A 12,977-nucleotide genomic window follows, 5' to 3' on the forward strand; every position below is an offset into this window, starting at 1 on the left:
GTAAGAGGTACGATTTGTGTCTAAAAATAACCCAACCAGATACGTCGCTACCTTAATAAGTGGGTTGTGCAGTCTCCTTTTGTCCAGCGCCTCTGTGGTTCAAAGGTGCATGTGTACCAGCTATCCACATGCCCTGGCGGGTGTTGTGGGTTCGAATCCGATTATAATCTTAGATTATAGCTTGGTTCGACTCATGCACCTTCCAGCATTGAACAAAAGGTAGGAGTCACAACGACTACTTGTTAAGCGTAGCTACCAATAACCCCCCCTCACCTTTCCGCCCTTTCCTCTCTATTCCAAAAAAAATTTCATTAATTCCCCTACCGTCCCTTCATCAATTGTGGAATCACCGTTTCAAAAGGTATTAAATTAAACCTCCAAAACCTATTTTCGAATCAAACAGTCGTTGATTCTTCCTTACCTTGGAAATTACTGCATCACGTCACATGCATGAATAATACTCTGTCAACCCCTTTTTCATACAAGATATGTATCAGTTTTGAATAAATTCTTGCAGTACAGTAATGTTCCGATTTTGCTAGCTCCCGATTTTGTCTACCCCAGATTTTATCAGCTTGTTATCCCGATTTTGTCAGCCTATAAATTTTGTTTAACTTTTGTGCTTTTAAACATAATTTATAAGACTTTTCAGCCTGCTTGAAACTATTCTGATTCTTTGGGGAGAGTTTTTGAATAAAATTATGCCTTCTTGCGAGTAATTAGGGGTCAAAATTAGGGTATTTTTATAGTAAAATTTCTCTAGTTCCTAAACAAGCAAAGATAGAGGTATATTATATTCAGCAATGTTGTGTATTTTTATTATTTGTACAACTTTGTAAAACGACAAAAAGTCATATAACAACTACAAAAACAGCTAGAATAGAAAAAGTGATTTTAACGATTTTTCATTTATGAGAAATAGGATTTTTCTATCTTTACTGCAGAGATAGGTTACTGTTCACAGCAAAATTTCTTGTAATAATATGCTGTAAAACTTTGCAGAACACGTCAATGTGTTATATTGAAACTGAAAAAAAAATTTTTAGCGCACTTTTAAGGGGAGTAAACAAAATTTGAATTCCGCTGGGTGATATAATTTTTGATTTTAAGAAACTCTTCCAAAGATTTCACAAACCTAAAACCAAGTTTTCACGCTCAAAACCAATGCGCACCAAAAAAGGTTCTGGACCAGTGTGCTGTGCACGGTTCATTGAGTTTTTGGTTGACCAATTTAGGGGTTAAAATTTAATTTTTAGTAGAAGTCTTCGATATTGCAGAGTCGTCTTGAACTTTGAAAAAATTTTCGAAAAAAAAAATTTCCCGATTTTGTCAGTTTGCCCATTTTGTCAGCCGAAAATTCAACATGGGGCTGACAAAATCGAAACATTACTGTATATGGAAACAACCGGCGAAAGATAGAGTTGGGAACTCATTTTTTATACCTGTTAACTTTCAGGACATCGAATGGGACCAGGTTTGTAGCGGTCCCAAGTAATCTTGTTAAGACGAGAGAACTTTATCACTTTTTATGGCATACTTTTCAAGCACAGCTTTCAAATTAGGCAGAAAGTAAAGAATTTTCGACCTGTTGGGACGGGTCCTTCCCAGTCAGCATTTTCATATGTACAATTAGATTGCAAATAAGAGTTACGTACTGATATGTATCCAACAAAACCGTATTCGACGCGCAAAAGCCGCTTATCCGTACCATTTTGGAGGCGATATACGCACTGTGGAATAATCTTGAGCGATACACTTATATAAGTATTTCAATACGATAAGATCCGATTAAGCGCGACAAGCTTCATACAGCTATACGACTTTGTGCTGAAAATCGTATGTTTGTCAGCTACTAGCATTATAAACGATAGAATATCAACTTGTGCGCACTTTGTTAGGCTTTATTTACGAATCCGAGTTTGTTAAGAGATGTTTAGATAATTTTCGTACATTGATATACGAGTTGGTTCTGGCTGGGTTTTTTCTAAAAGGAAAGTAATCGACATCACATCCAAGTAACAATACTGGTTTTATTACACACTTATGATGGTTCTCATGACCAAAATTGGTCTGGGTCAATAAAACCGCAATAAGAGTACAATAAAACTCAATTTGTTACTTGGGCAGTAAACAGATGGTATATTTAACTGTCATCCCTGCCTGTGAAGCAAAACGAAGAAAATATATGGAGATATTTGACCTTGAAAATTTTCGTTGATTTTCACTACGGTAGTTTTTGTCACCCCCCCCCCCCCCCCCTCTTGGAAAGTTACACGAAAAATCGGGGGGAAAAAAATAATTTGTAGGATATACGTAAAAAATTTTTATGAAATCAGTTGCTTGTGGGCTCTACAGCCTAAAAAACTCGGAAAATGAGTGTATGAGTGAAGTTAAGGCTTCTAACACGAAACAGACATGGAAATGAGCAATGGAATTTCTGAATATCGGCAAAAAATAATTCTTTCATTTTTGTCTTTCCTTTCGTAGGATTTCGCAAAGAGAATAAGGCCATTACAAATATTGTATAAAGTTTTTGTCCTTCCGGTGTTCGGCCACTGAAGGGGGGGCGAAAACAAAACAAAGTGAATTAAAAAAAAACATGGGTTTTAAGCATTTTTATTTAAAGCTGAAACGTAAAATCCGAATCTATTCTTGCTTATAATATATACATTATTATTTTCTATGCAAAAATGGGTATGAAATGGGGAAGGCAAACGAGAAAGCGACCAACATAGCTTTTGCCAGGTCAAGCTCCTACCTAGCGCCTCCACGTGGCCATACCCGGTAATACTCTATTGAGTAGCTAAGCTAGGAGGTGCGATATCGTGTGGTACCCAGATGCAGACGGCTAAGCCACATGGCCATGGTAGCAGGTAAGTATAATATGTTATTTTAATTATTTGTTTCGTTTTAGCTCAAGCACCTCCTATTGTACAATTAAGACTCTAACCGTAACAAGCTTAAATAATGCACATGGATATCGTAAGGAAAAATTAAATTACTTATTGGATATTAGATGATGGAAACTGACGCAATTTTTTTTTCATTCGAAGGATTGATGGTGAGATTGTTCTATTTTTCCCATATATGCTTCATTTAATTTTATTTTTAATATTTTATTCATATCGTATATATTGGGTACAAGAACACCTATAAAGATTGCGTGAGTTTTTACGCATCCTCTTAAAGTAGTTGGTCAACTAACGTACCCATTTCTACAATCGTAAGGACATGGCCAGGTGTATGGTGTAATTACTGGTACATCATATCAGCCACCCATGATGTGTACGGTTGTCTATGCTATGCTATGCTATTATTATTTTCTATGCAAAAATCTACGAAAAAAGACAAAAACGAGGAAAAAACTTTTTGGACTATTTTCGGAAATTCCATTGTTTGAATTTTCATTTCTGTTTCGTGCCAGAAGCGTTAACTCAACTCGTACACTCATTTTTCGAGTTTTTCAAACTGTAGAGTCCACAGACAATTGATTTTATAAAAAAAAAATTTGACTCATATCCGACAAATTATTTTTTTGCCCCCCGATTTTTCAAGCCAAGGGGGGGGGGGGGTGACAAAAAACTTTAAAAATGATTTGCAATGGCCTAATAACGTCTATATGAAAAGCAATATAGATTTGGTTTTCATATTTAAGCTTTAAGTAAAAATGCATATATTTTTTGGTCGAATAAAAAAATCTTTGTTGTCCCACTAAAACGTAAATTTTAGAAAGATAGGTAACTTCCTAGAACACTATGCCTACGTCAAAATAAATAGAAAAATTTAGAGATAAAAAACTGTTTTAAGGGTTTGTCTATAAATAACGCTTCATAGCTGATTTCTATGAAGACCTGTACCCGGAATATGTGAGAAAATAATTTTGTGTTCAATTTTTAAGGGGATTCCTGTCAAACGAAGGATTTTTTATACTTAGGAATACTGCCAAAGGCACCGCATGCGAAAAATCTCGCATTTCAGCGCAATCTCACGCGATCACATATTTCGTTGTTTGGATCACTGTGCAGCCTGGTCCATAAAGGGTTAAAACGCCCGAAACACTCATTTGGCAAACTTAAAAAGAACGAACAAAAAATAATTTTTGGATATAATTGGAGCCATACAGCACAAAAATGACATAACAATACTACAAAAACTATATAAAAATGACAGAAACAGAAGAATAACACAACAAATGACTGCCAATGATGCATCGCACTAAACTTATGCAAATATGCAGAAGCAATATTGTTGTAAACTCTGAAGTTTCGTTGTTAGCCTTATCAGAAGTTGATTTCATATTGAAATGCTATAGCTAAGTGAATAAGAAAGAATATGGAAGCTTAAATGGGTGGTATTAAGATTTAAACTAATGCAACGTTCGGTATAGTTGCTCCGTAATTATGCGTCAGTTAGAGAATCGTCGAACTGAAAACTAAATTTTTATCCGTTGTAAAATAAACCGTTTAGGTATAGAAAAAAACTACTGGTTGGGATGAACCAACCACCGGTTGAAAGCACCATTAAACAGTAAATAAAAACTAAAAAACTACTTTTGAAGATTAGTAATAAACCCGCTTTTTCTAGGGATATGATCATTTTATAAGTATTTTGTAGTGCGTTACTTCCTGAAATCTAAATATAAGGCACGGGAGGGTATTTTCAGCAGGTTTCTAAATTCAACCTATTTGCCTTTTCTTTCGCCAATAAAAATACTTTGCCGACATACATTTTTAATATGTTATAACTATTTTCTCAAGACTGTAAGTAATCTACCTGCTCTTCCACTAGAACTTGTCCATAGGCCGAAAAAATAGATGCAATCGCTTAATGGGCCAAAAATACCCTCCCGTGCCCTATATCCAGATGTTAGAAAAACGGTGTTAAAAACAGAAACAGACATTATGAAAGATAATACCTATTTTAAATCAAATGTTTCAAAAGCCTTAAAAGAATAATCTTCACGACATAGATATGGCTCTGCTACACTTGCCCAAAGCCAAAAGTCACAATGCATTTTACAAAACTTTTCCATTATTAAACAATCCCCAAATCGGCTTACTGCAACAGCATTGTTTGTTAGAAATTGCTTACATAAAGAAAACTTGTAGCAGCAGTGCAGTTACCCTACATCCAATGAAAACAATATCTCTAAAAACAATTATCCCACCATTATTGCATTGAGAGAAAGGTCTACTTTTTCCTCAATGTTAAGGTGATGGTTACGTGTGCCACATTAAATCAGGCAACGAAAATAGCAACTGTGCAGCAAACCAAAAAAATAAATAAAAGAAAAATACACATAACACAACAACAACAGCAGCAGCAGCAGCGTAACAAAAACTGACGAACATAAAAATAAAAGAAAACAAAAACACTACCAGAAAGCCTCCAACCAATTCAACGATCACGGCCACGGCTTACCGCCACATCGCGCGTCGCGCACCGGTATTCCTCGTATCCACCGGCGCCCGCGCCACGCCGACCGTTGCTGCGTTGCGTTGTGTGCCGGCTTGCTGGCAGGCCCAGGCAGCCAGGCAGCAGCGTTAAGGTTACGGCCACGATTATGGATGGTGCTGTGGAAATACCTCTCTCATATCTATGTACCTATCTACTTACTACGGGCTGCAGAGATAAACAAAAAGAAACTAGTTTGGGCTTTTCTTTTCACCGTGCTGCCGTGAAGTGGCTGCACGCTCGTAATCGCTAGAGTGGCTTATGCACTTCAGTATGGATACTTGGATAGGTGTGTGGCAAATGGGTAGGATGATTTATATATTTTGGACAGGCATTACGCGTACTCTATTTTGGACATTCATGGCAAAATCAAATGGAAATGTCCAAAATAGAGTACGCGGAGCGCTTGTCCAAAATACATAAATAACCTTAAGGTGCGTTTAGATTGGCCACATGTGGCATGCAACTTTTTCCAAACTGTTCCCCGATGTTTCCAAGCAACATGGCAACGTATCCCGAACGTTCAGGTGGCAACAGAACCAACATTGACCAACAACTAGCTACATGTCGCATACCGCATGTTGCATTCCACATGTTGCCAAAAAATTGCCCAGTTTAAACGCACCTTTATATGCATGTGTAGATACAAATTATACCGCACTTCTCGCTATACAGTATTCTTTTTTAGAACATAATACTTTTCAAAAATTATAGTAAAATAAATTAATTTCGTAAAGAAAATTTACTACAATGCTAATGGAAGGCCTAATACCGACGCGTATCTGAGGTCAAATCATTACTAGTAATGTTATTTTACTTTTCTTTCCAATACCTAAATTCCTCTAGTAATGTTAAAACTTTTATCACGTTCACCATTGTTGACCATCCCTTGAGCTTTCGAGGTGAGCTCATCACGATTAAGGTGAAATTAGCAGTCATCGATTTTGCCAATTTCAAAAGCAGTTTTTTGGTTTGAGACAAAAATTCTGCTCATGAAAATATATTCGCTGTGTTCAGATTGGCAAGAAGAATGCAGTATTTATATTTTTACAAACAGAACCCCGCTTTTGGGCCCAAAAACTGCTTCCGAAATTGGGCTCTTCGACGAAAAGTCAATGACTGCTAATTTCCCGTTAAGGGAAAATCATCAGTCATTAATTTTTCGTCGGAAAGACCAATTTTGGAAGCAGTGTTTGGGCCCAAAACGGGCCTCCTGTTTTCAGAAATGTATTCACTATATTCTTCCTGCCAAGCTGAACATAGAGAATATACTTTCATGAACAGAAGTTTTTTTTCAAACAAAAAAAACTTTTGAAATTTGCAGAATCAATGACGACTCATTTCTACTTAAGAGGAGTATGGTATGGTCTGACGACTTCCGAAAATCAATTTCTTATTTTTAATTTTCCTGTAGTAAAACATCGTATCGTATCGGTTTTGCATCGGCTTCATCCTTGGCATCCCGAAATTTATCACTTCACCTTTACCACACACAGACCTTTAAGCAGATGACTTTCTGTTTTGTACCAACACTGTCGAATCCGCTAATCGCATCCGCCGAGCAATGTTTGCCATGATTTCCGCTAAAGATAGTGCTTTTGCGGCATGTCGCTACAGGGAAACCTCGATATAAGACAACCTCGTTATAAAACAACCTCGATATAGGACAATTCGATATAAGACAAATTCCTTTGACATAGTTGGTAACGACACCAAACCTAATTTTCAATTCCAAAAACGGCGCCATGAAAATGTTTATTATTTCAAAATAATCCTGAAAATTGTCAAAAACTAATAGCTCAAACATTAACAAATTGGTTAAAAAAACTTGAACACGCAAAACAGAGCAAAATTGGCGAATGCAATTTTTTTTGAGAAAATCATGTTTCGATAAAAGACTATTTTGATAAAACATGACTTTTTGAAATAAAAAACTGTCTTATATCGAGGTATTATCTTCTCGACGATCAACCCGTATTCATTATTGAACTCATCTGTAAACTGAGATCCGACACGATGTATACTCTACTCAGATATTTGGTCCACTTGGCCTAGTGGAACCTGTTGTACTTAGTGCCAAGCTCTATATGCAGCACTTATGGGTGCTAAAGGTCGCTCCCGGGAGGATCGTCGTCATCCTTCACATCTTGAACCAGAGGAAGGTCTCACAGTCAATGTATCGAAAACTAAGTTTACTGACTAAGATCACTGACAATCCCAACGACTTTCACAATAGCGAGGTTCAGCAAGTGGAAGCCTTTCAATATCGTGGTAGCCAGATAACGTCCGATGGTGGCACCAAGACTGATATCATCTGATACGGATCAGGCAGGCCAGGAGTGCTTTTGCAAATCGGTGAAATATTTGGCGCTCAAACCAGATCACTCTACATACGAAAATTCGAATTTTCAATACTAACGTTATCCGTTTTGTTGTACAACCGCTAAACGTAATGCGCAAAAACTGCAGGTATTTATTATTCGCTACCTGCGATATATCATTCGCGCTTGGTGACCTGAAAACTGAATATCCAACGAGGAACTCCATCGTCGATGTCATCGACGGCCGACAAAAACATAAATCTGAGAACATAGGTGGAAACAGATCGGAGCGAATGAGATCTGCATCGAAGGATTCGACTGGAATCGGTAAAGACAACGCAGTAGAGGCAGACCCAGAAGCTCATGACGACGCAGCTTTGCGAGCGACCTCCGGGCTGTTGCCGAGAACCTGTCCCGGTGACAGGTGAAAGCTATGGTGGGTAGCCTTTGGCAGTGGAAATCTCTGATTTCATCCCTGTGTTCTGCCGGAATAACGGAATGACGGAAGAAGATGGCTTTCCTCCAGTGGGGTTTTGGCATAATGAAGTCAGGTTCTGCCAAAAATCACACCCTCCGTCGCGTCATACTTCTTGATATAGACGGCTACTTCTGAGAAGTACTTCGGATTACATATCTCCATCTACACATCCACAGAAGTTCACTGCAAGCCTCGAAGCAAAGAATAGCGGCTTGGGCATTCCCCTATTGCTGATCGTCAGCCACAGAATGAGCTTCTTCGGGAACTTGCCTCCTTGGTGGGGGACAATTATAAAGTACCCGGTCCCCTGCCAGTCGTTGTCGTCCAGCGCGAAGTAGGTCTCATCATCCGTTATGACCGCGACGTGATGCTTCGCCAGAAAGATGTTTTTCGCCAGCATCTTCAGCCGCTCCTTCTGGATGATTGCCTGCTGCTTAGACTTGGGCAGCTTCGACGAAAGCTTCACACATAAAAATGTGTTACTTCTTCACTGGCCTGCTGGTTGCTCCGACTATCCGGCCCAAGGCGCCATTGAATCATGAGTTCACCTTGGTCTCGGCCTCCCTCTTCAGCTTCTACTCTATTCTGCGATCGGGCAATAGTATCGGACGGTCGGAACCAGGCCCCCGTTCGACGCTCTCGCCTTTCTGTATGGTACAAATACCAGATCGGCTATATCCGGCGGACACGAAGTGCCTCACGATGTCCAACTTCTTCACTCCGTGGTGAGGCTGACAATACAAACAAAGCATCGAGCGTAGTTGCTTGGCTGCTTTATCCTTGACTGCTGTAAATCAACAGATAACGCTGTCAATTTTTTGCTGTACACAACAGGGTTGACTCGATTGCATAGCTGGATTGATCACTAGGTCGCAGGGTAAAAGCATGGAAAATCGCTGAAATGAGTTCATTTTTTAAATGCATACGTTACATTTAGTTTGAAATTATCCAGGGCGAGCTATCCAGTCGTTGGCGTTCAAATCAAAAGTGGCTACATTGGTCAAGCTACAAACTATCGATTGCATATCTTGAACTGTATTAGCATCCTATTGCCGTCCTGATGAAAGTCTTTTAAAAGCTGATCCTATTTCCTGCATAGTTAATTCGGTTGACTCAAGAAACATTCGCTTTGGCGGAATGGTCCGGAATGCCTATCCTTGAGACCGTGAGCCATGGCAGAAGCTAAATCCAATGTAACCATGATAGCTACAGTCTAGTCTAGCTAGGTTCGAAAATGTTTCCAGGGTATGGTATGGAGATTTTTGTCCAAAAATTTGAAGATTCCATTGCTGTTCATTGCACTTGGAGTTAAAATCAACACTAAACACATTACATCGATAATATTGTGAAGAACCATTTGCTTCTCTGGGGTCAGTCCCGGCGTAGTGGTTAGCATTCACGCCTCTCACGCCGAGGACCCGGGTTCAAATCCCAACCCCGCAGAAGTCACATAAGCTGTTAAAGTGACTATAATCTAACAAAAAAAAATTGCTTCTCATCGTCAAAAAGCATTACAAGAATGCACCATACTGCTTCCAACAAGATGTTGCACCGTCTCATCAGGCGATAGATAGTCTCGACAGGCTTAGCGTGAGGACCATTTTCCGGATTTTATTTCTTCGAAAGAGTCTGCCTCTTCGCCTGACTTGAATTCTTTCGGTTTTTATACATGGGATTACATGCTAGACAAACCACCAAAGGGAGCAGCAAAGGATTGACTGTAGATACTTTCAAGCAACGTTTGGAGAAGGTCTGGGATGAAATGCCTCAGGATATCGTGCGTGCCAGCTTTTCAGCGCTTTTCAATTACGATTGCGACTGGTAACTAGAGGAAAAGGAACAGGATTTGAATTCGATTAATTTAAAACAAATGTTAACGATATAATTTACACGAAATACGCTCAAAACTAAAATTTATGCAAGCGTCTTATTTTTGTGACAATTTACTTTACTGACAGTTTTTACTACTCACCCTGTGACGCTATACAGGGCCTATTTTTAACAGCCTAACAGCCTATTTTTAAAGGTGCACCAACGATCCTCTCAAAATATACCAAAAGTTGCAATACAACGAAACAAATGCTCAACTGGTATGCGCAAAACGAAATTCTCTTGTATTACATCCACTTACGAGCACCGCACTTTTGCGAGCTGTGGGAGACAGCTGTCAAATTAGTCAAGATCTAACTTATTTTGGAAAATTGAAATAACCACGGTAAACTAGTAGAACATGCTCACCCTTTTAACACAAATCGTGATGCATCTGAATTCCCAGCTCCTGGTTTCAGTTATGACCGATACGTTCCATCTGAAAATGTTAATCCAATGATCCTTACTGATCGGAACCAGTTTCCAAGCCATCTCAGAAACCAATCTGAGATCTGAGATATTCCGGGCAACTGTCTAACTAGCACATTGCGAGCTCTTGAGTAGATGGGCACCTGAATACTTTCAGCAGCTTCAAACCAGCGGCTACTGCGAAGGATTACCCTGGTGCCCTCTGGTAAAGCACCAGAGTATATTTAGTATATTACCTTATTTTAACCTAGCTGCCTTATAAACAAATTTGCACTATATTGTACAAAGACATAGTATAGGTATTTTGTATCGTTGGATCGAGAAGCGCAATTGATTGTTTTTATTCAACATTCAAGCCTAACAACTTTTATCATTTTAGTATCGACTTATACAGGCCAAGTTATTTTGTACTTCATATGAGGGAGTAAACGCGTTTTTGTGAAGAACGGAAACATTACATGCAAACTTTGAAAAATAAATTACTGTCCAGGTGGGACTTGAACCCACAACTCTCAATCTCGCGTCGGATACGTTATCCAATTACACCACCAGCCAGTTTAAGAATAACAATACATTAGCCGTTCTTCCGACTAACTCGCTACGGTGGTTATTTTACGAGCCGAAGAGAGAGTTTTACTCGCCGTGGCACAAACTGTGGCCATTGGAATGTGTATGCGCTTTCCTAGCAGCGGGCTTCGCTTTTTGGTGCGGAGTTGTGGAAGTGAAGTGCCGCTGCTGTTGCTGCTGTTGACTCGCTCTGTGCAAGTAGGCCGAGACTATGGCAGTGGGCCGCGCGAATAAAGAGGCTTTGCACACTTCGCTATGCTGCTGCTTCTCGGCGCGAAATGGGTTAATGTTGCAGCCACCACCATGCAGCAGCAGCAACAACAGCAGTGCCAGAGCCAGTGCGCACTTAGATGAGAGCTATGCTTCGCTGCGGTTTTCTTTCGCTTCGGGTGAAGATTTGCTTTTACCTACCAATGCTGCTGGAGCCAGAGCGGAGTGTTCCACTTTCCAAACGACTAAAGTGAAATGAATGCAGCTAGATATGCGCCAGCACGAAGAGCCACCGTATTGGCTGGATAGTAAAGCAATTGAACGGTTTGGTGGTTGAAGACGGGAAGGTGGCATGATGGTATGTACCGATGATGGTATTAATTTGCCAAGATTTGCCGCTGGAATTGATACAACTTTCTTTCTCGCTTGCAAATGTTACATTTTCCTCAAAACTTTCCTCTTTTCTGCGGCGTTACTCGAAGAAGGCTTTCCACGGACGGGCTGCTTTCACCGTTGTTGACGGTAACGTAATAACCGATGCGATGCTGTCATAGGATGTGCGGTAAAATAATATTTGCTGCTCCTATCCTAAGCCGAGCGATGGTTTTCACTGATAAGGCGTAATAATAGTAATTATCGAAACGGAAGTGTGCCGAGTAAGTAAGAAATCGTTATCGCAACGAAAATCTGCAGCGAATTAGTTACGATTTACTGCAGGTCTCTAGCCATCCAACCGAAACGACGATGCATTTTTGAGTCGACTAGCTTTGTTGACATGATACTGTTTTTGGAAACTGCAAATAACTTACAGCATTGAATTGCTACTATATATAAAGTTCCCTCAGTAAAACATGCAATTAGCTAAATATGTACCCACAGCGATGGAACTCTACTTTTTCAGAACCAAAAAGAGTTTTCGAAGAGAGCAAACCGGAACAGACAGGGAGACTCCTAAGATAGTGTTCTGAGCAACTAGAACAGTAATTTTCTATTACAATAAAATCGGAAATCGGAAATCTGAGTCTATAGTCATGTATAAGAATATTATAAAAGCTTGAGTTCTCGTCCTCAGTTCAGAACCGAAATCTCAGTTTTTTTGGGAAGCAACAAACCGATTTTTTATGCTATCTGGGAGATTAATTATAAATCCTCAGTGGGCTAGAATAGTTATTACTACAGTAGATACAGTGAAGTGATGTCACACCACACGCAACACTCGTGCTGTGGACATATAGCAGGAGTCACGTTCCTCTGCAATGTGGATTAACAGTTACAGGCATCCGTTACACAAGAGTTATCAACAATTTACTCTGCACGGGTATGACGGCAATGAACAACCGAGAATAGACAGTTGAGGTACAGTTTCAGGTGAAACAGCAACGTGACAACGGCGAAAGGTTACACTTCACTGGCAGTTCAATAACGTTGATATTCTGTTATATCATTTGCCTCATTGTCCAGTTATCTTAGGTCTTTCTCATGCTAACTTAATCTGCATTTATATTTTTTCAAAAATTACACCCAGATTGCTGGCAAATTTTTTGTATTAATATTTCAAGCACATATTTTTGTAATTATTGCAGTCTCTTTTGTAATCAAATGCAGTTAAAGTTTATGAAATAAGTTGCATCTGCAATTTGTTTTATTAT

Source organism: Sabethes cyaneus, chromosome 3 (genome assembly GCF_943734655.1).
Source record: "Sabethes cyaneus chromosome 3, idSabCyanKW18_F2, whole genome shotgun sequence".
NCBI classification, from domain to species: Eukaryota; Metazoa; Arthropoda; class Insecta; order Diptera; family Culicidae; genus Sabethes; species Sabethes cyaneus.